The sequence below is a fragment of the Sturnus vulgaris genome, chromosome 9 (assembly GCF_052056855.1).
Source record: "Sturnus vulgaris isolate bStuVul1 chromosome 9, bStuVul1.hap1, whole genome shotgun sequence".
NCBI lineage: Eukaryota > Metazoa > Chordata > Aves > Passeriformes > Sturnidae > Sturnus > Sturnus vulgaris.
In genome coordinates this window covers 16,598,825-16,604,824 of record NC_142251.1, presented here as the reverse complement: position 1 = coordinate 16,604,824, position 6,000 = coordinate 16,598,825, and the positions used below count along the sequence as shown (strand labels likewise).

At 47.6% G+C, this 6,000-nt stretch overlaps 1 protein-coding gene across 5 annotated transcripts in view; it reads left to right on the top strand.

The window, feature by feature from the left end:
- The first annotated feature begins 2,871 nt into the window (after nucleotides 1-2,871).
- The window catches only part of ZNF644 (zinc finger protein 644), a 51,686-nt gene continuing 48,557 nt past the window's right edge, over nucleotides 2,872-6,000 (top strand). For 4 of the 5 annotated variants that reach the window (XM_088169959.1, XM_088169958.1, XM_088169954.1 and 1 more), the window contains exon 1: nucleotides 2,872-2,946. The gene's annotated coding sequence lies outside the window, so the exon portion shown is untranslated. Of the gene's footprint in view, nucleotides 2,947-3,137; nucleotides 3,231-6,000 lie in introns of those variants that run through there. The other variant, XM_088169955.1, reaches the window with a different exon arrangement.

Here is a 6,000-nt window from a genome sequence, read left to right as displayed (position 1 = left end):
TTCAGTTATTAATTGCAGAATTGAAGCAAGAATTATTGTTCCCTAAATCTTAACTTCTATGGGACAAAATTGAAGTAAGTGTGATGACCTTGAAATGATTGCATGTAATAAAATATGTGATTCTCAGCAAGAAGCATAGGGGTAGCATTAATACTTGCTTTTTCACATTTTTATTGTTTGTATTTCAGTTAGCATGGAGTACATATGATGTAAGAATCTTAGAAAGAGTCTGTGGATTGCACAAGATGATAATGTTTCTTGTGTTTAAGAGCAGTGGAAAAACTGTCCTTACAAGCTCCAAAATAATTAGAACTCAATTTTATAAATGTATATTTTCAGAAAACAAGCTTAATTCTCAGAAGAATAATATTAGCACTCATTAGGGGACTGAGTGCTTTGAGGTACTGTTAATGAAATTCATAGCCTTTTGCCTGTGGGCTATCAGTTTGAATTCAGTCTAACTCAGTGGAGATTGAAAATTGGCCTATTTAATGGCCTTTTAGTCATCTCTAATGAGTTGAGTTTGGTGGGTCTCAGTCTCACAACAGAAACCACTCACACTGCCTTCTCCTAGCTGGCAAGCTCCAGAGAAACCCCTGAATTTAATGGATTTTGGGGAAAATTAGCCTCTGGTACCATGGAGAAAAAGCAAAGGAAAGCAAAAGCTGTGATAGACAATGGTTACATGAGCACTAACACACATATTATTTTTAAATGTGGAATTTATAGTGATATATAACTTTTATAAATTAGCAAATTAGCTGAGCATGTGACATATGTTGCCACACAACTATACTGACTGTAACTTGACAAAGACTCCCAAAGGGGATATCTACACTTGTGCATAAGATCATGACAACACATTAAATGTTTAAATGCCTCTAGGATTCACTTTTGTCAGAAAAAAATAGGATCAGAACAGATATCTGGGTATCTGGATAGTAACTCCAGCTACAGAAAATTATGCTGAAAGCAATTATTACCTAGTGTGCCTCCATTACTTCACAGCAGTCAAATGCTTCTATTTTTCTTATAGGTATTTAATACTAAAAACTATACTAATAACACTTCTAGGATCCTGTAGAGAATATATGTCAGTTTTATTTATCTGTATCATAATAGAACTGTTCCTAATGTCTGAAATTTCTCAGTACAGTTTATAGCTGTTACGTTTAGCCTTGTCTGCAGTGGACTCAGTGAACAATGGATTTTTCTGCCCATGGTCTTTTATTCTCTAAAAGACTAAAAAATCTCACACATTCCTATTTTCACATTATTTAAAATGATGAAATTTTTTTCCCCTTCCTTCTACTGTCTTCTACTGGAAGTTTTTGAAAGAAATTTTTTTTGAAATGCAGAGGCCAAATCTGAACGTAGAGATGAGGCTTCACCAGGATTAAAGATGAGGAATTCTTCCTATGTCCTAGATATGACAGTTCTGTTTATGCATGTCTCTGTACTGCAGCTTTTTTCACAATGGTGTGACATTGTTGATGCATGTTCAGTTTGTGATTTACTCTGATCCCCAGCCCCTTTTCTGTAAACCTGGTGTTTATTCATCTGTTCCCAGTCTTGCAATTGTGCAATTTTAATTTTCCTGCTTAAATGTTGAAGTTGGCACTTATATTTATTCAATTGCATCATATTTCTGCAACTACTTTTTCAGGATGGTTTTGAATTATTTTCTTGTGCTGTAACATGCTTCCAAGCTCTGCCAGTTTGGCGTTGTTGGCAAATCCAATCCATGTAAACTTATTCTGCTACTCGTTTAATTAGACTTGGTATTGCACTCAGGACATACCTACCTCCAGGGAACCGTATTTTCTGTCCTGCTATTTGTCACAGTGAAACGTTGCTGATGTAATTTTGCACCACTGCAGTAATTTCATTGTGTTATGTCTTTTGCTTGCTCAACTCAGATGGTGACAAAAACCTTACTTAGGTCAAGCCATAACCGAACAGGCACAACTCACATCCAAAGCCTGTTATCCTGTCACAGCTTGGGATGAGTTTGGCTTGATGTGATTTTTTTGACAAATCTATGTTGGCTGTAACTTACCACTTCATTAGCTATCATGTACTTAAAGATGTGTGGTTATTTTCTGGGAATAGAGGCTGGAATGATTGACAGTGCTTGGCTCTACCTATTGCCCCCCGTTTGAATTATATGTGCGGTGTTTTTCCTCTCCCTCTCTCCTGACATCTGTTGTCTTCCTGAGCATTCTGACCACCGCTCACACCTCTGACGTTGTGTTTATCAGCTTCTCACTCTGGTGTGAAATCTCCCGGGCCCAGCGAGTCTGAAGGGAAAAAATTAACTCATCTAAGCAGTCTCTACAGTGTTAGCATTCTCCCCTGACTCTGGGAGAATTCCCTCTGTGAGCGTGGGTTTGCTTCAGCAGCTTTAATCTGAGTAGAGAAGGGCACCGATCGTGTCTTTCTGTCACCTCCTGCCTGCCCGTCCCCCGGGCCGTGCCCGCTGCGCTCAGGTTCCCCGCGGCCCCCGGCACCGTCCGCAGCAGCCTCGGCCTCGGCCTCAGCCTCAGCCTGAGCCCGCGTCTGCCTCCTCGCTGGCTCGGGAGCGCCCCGGCGCACATCCTGCTGCACCTGACCTGCTTTCCCAGGCCAGCGGGGAGGGGAGCCCGCAGGGCGGGCAGCGGCCGCGCGTTGAGCGCCCGGCGCGTTCGAGGCACCGCCCGCGGGGCCGTTTCCTCCGAGCCCGCGGGGCCGCGCCCGGGACCGGAGAGGGGGGCGCGCGCTCCCGGCGGGGGAAGGGAGGGGATGCCGTGCGCGTGCGCCCTTCGCCCACCGCGAAGCGCGTGCGCGCGTGTGTCCGTGTGCGTGTAGCCGCGCGCGGAGCGGCGGGCGGTCGGGAGGTTTGCGCGATGACGTCACGACGGCGCGCGCAGGACGTAACCCCGGCGTGACGCACAGCCCGGCGAGCCCGTGAGTTTCCCGTTACGATTTATTTTTTTGTATCGCGCCCCCGCCGCCCCCGCCCGGCCGCGGAGTGAGGTGGAAGAGTAGGAGGCGCAGGGCCCCGCGGGCCGGGGGGCGCGGGCCGGGGCCGAGCGGAGCCCACCCAATCCGGGCCGGGCCGGGCCGGGCCGGCCGCCCTAGCGGCGGGTGGCGGAGCGGGCGGCTCTGCCCCATCCTGCCGCATCGGGAACATGGCGGCCGCCTCCGACCTGGTGCGGCACCGCGGCTCGGCCGCAGCCGCCCCCGCCGCGGTAAGTGGCCGGGCCGGGGCGGCGGCGGCGTGGCGGAGGTTGAGCGGCCGCGGCAGGCGCTGCTTTCTCCGGCCCTTCCCTTTCCAGCCCGCCTTGGCGCCTCTCTCCGTCTCTTCAAGCGCCCCTCGCCACCTCCCCGAGCCGGCGAGCGGCGTTCCCGGTGCCCCGGCCGGGCGGGACACAAAGGGCTGTGTCGAGGAGGGTTTTGTTCGGTCACATGAAGCGCCGCAGCCAGTGAGCGCGGAGCGGGGAGGGGGAGCGGGGCCGCCGCCATTGCCAGGCGCGGAGGAGCTGGGCAACCCGGGGCCGCCGCTCGGGGCCTGGGGCCAGGCCGGCGACAGTACGGCCGTGGGAGCAAGGTAATGCCCCGTGGGCGGGGGCGGCCGGGCGGGACAATGCCGTCGCTCGAGGGTGGCCCGGTCACCCTGGGGCCCGGCCCGCAGGCGTCCGTGCCCTGCCGCCGCCCGCCCCGGCGGGTCCCGCAGGGCCGCCTCTGCTCCGCCGCGCGTCTCTCTGGTGCGGGTCCCGCCCGCGCTGCCCCCTGTGCTGGCGGCCAGCCCGGGAAAGGTTGTGCTGCCGTCCTGGGACAGCGGGAGCGTGCGCTCCTCTCTCTCGCCTTCGTTGCTTTCCTGCTCGGTGTGAAGCGGAGGGGCTCTGAAACGCCTGGTGTCGGTACAAAGGGCTGGCGAGTCTCCGGCCCGCCGCGGCGCTGGCCGGTGTGCCCTCCGGGAGCGGTGGTAGAGCTCCCGGTGCCGAGGTGCTTTACAACAGCGGGGGAAAAGTTACCAGTTCAGGGATCGAAGTCGTGTGTTGGGGCTCCCAGCAGCTTCAGGATGTGGCGATTTCTCTGACAAAGTTTTCGTTACCAGCTTGCAGTGATGAGCATCATCTTGACAAATGGACCTTGTGTGAAATGTGGGAAGTTTATTTTCTTCTTACGGCTTGTTTGTAACCTTCGGCCTGTTGGCAATACCTCTGTCGTGGTAGTGTAGTCTGTAAACTGACAAATCAAGTCGTAATAGAAAATAAGTATGATATATCAAAATAGGTTTCCATCAGTGTTCTACAGCTCTAGCCCTTTGAGCAAAACCTCATTTGCGGTGATATTCTGATTCCTGCCCCCCTTTCCATCGCATAATTTAATTATGAAGATTGTGTCATGGAGCTTTGCTTTCAGACGCATATGAGGAACGAATGTGCACCAGATTTTAGAGTGAGAAATCATTTCATGTTGTATAGAGTAATGAATGAACACATTGATTAATTGTCAGGGTTTTTAATGCAAGTTGCAACATAATTTATGATTCAAATTCTAAAACAAATTTTAAAGAGAAGATTCTTCACAGTGAAGGGCAAAGTGCTTCAGAGTGTTTTTTAATGAGATTCTTCTGTGTACTTCTTTGCTACCTGATTTGTGCAACGTTGGTGATTTGAGGACAGAATGAATGGTCTGATTAGACAATGCAGGATAAATTTGGGGAAACTTTTAGTGGGTCACTTAGATGCAGAGAAAATGCAGCAGTTTTCTTATTGGAGAGGAGTTTAAGCAGAGTGCATCAAAGAGCAGTGCAGTGTGACAATCCTGTTACACTGACTTAGAGTCAGAGCTGATGTTGCAAACCTGTATAATGTAACTGCAGAGGGATATGGTGCAGAGTTACACAAGAATTGCTGTGAGAATTGAAATTAGTAATCTTCAGAATATCTTCTTGGATTAGTTTCTTCTGATGTCTAGTATTCATTCCAGCAGATTTCATTTTTGCTAAAAAGGCCTACCCAAGGTTAAGTAATTTTGTGGAGGAAAGCACCCATAATATCACCAGAGAGACTTATCTTTTTATACCTTTTTTTCTTTTGTTCAGTCCGCAGGATTTTTTTTTTTTTTTTAGTTGAAAGAAGTCCTGGGCAAATAAAAAGAAAAAAAAACCAAACAAAAACCAGCCAACTAAGGGTGTACTACTCTGACTTTTTTTTTAGAGTTTTATGAAGTCCAGTATCTGATTCATGCTTAGTAGCACTAGGAGGAATATGCCTAGGAAAGTATGAAAGTTCTTAATGCAAAAAGGGAGTTGAACTCTCAACAGGTGACCTGGCTAGTAGGGGAAAAAGGCACTTGACCATTTGGAGCATCTTTGTGAGGTTATTTAATACAGAAAAGATTGATTGAAATAGGGGCATCAGCAGCTGAATAAACAGGGTATTAAACAAGAATGGCAATGCCTTTGACTTGAAAATAACTGAGTTTCATATGGACACTGAAGTGAAGGGTTGTCAGTGGAATTTCTTGAGCAATAGTTTGTGCTTATGCTTGCAAGTATTACCACACCCTACTAGTGTGTATACTTTTTAAATTCAAGCCTTTTCAAGTCACTTATGGAGAAAATGGAATTGAAAAAGGAATAAAATTCTCAATAGTAATAAATCACACGTGTGCTTACACAGTTATTAGTTTCAAACACTTTGAGGCTTTAAAAAGCTCTGAGAACTTAAAACTGGAGAAAATTCAGAACAGTTACGACACTTGCTCTGCAGCTTCACCTGAAGTTGGTTTGAATTAAAGGTTTTTGAACAGCTGCTGCTTCACTGTGTCACTAACACCGCTCTCATATTTTTGCATTTTCAAGCAACTTTTTGTCTTTAGCAAAGTTCAAGTGATGTGGCCATCATGTCTTAAGGTACTTGTTTTACTCCCTTTATTCTTTTAGTACCATATGCATTGCTCCAGTGTTAGTTACTACAAGCCACATTCAATTACTTCCCTTTGTTCTCT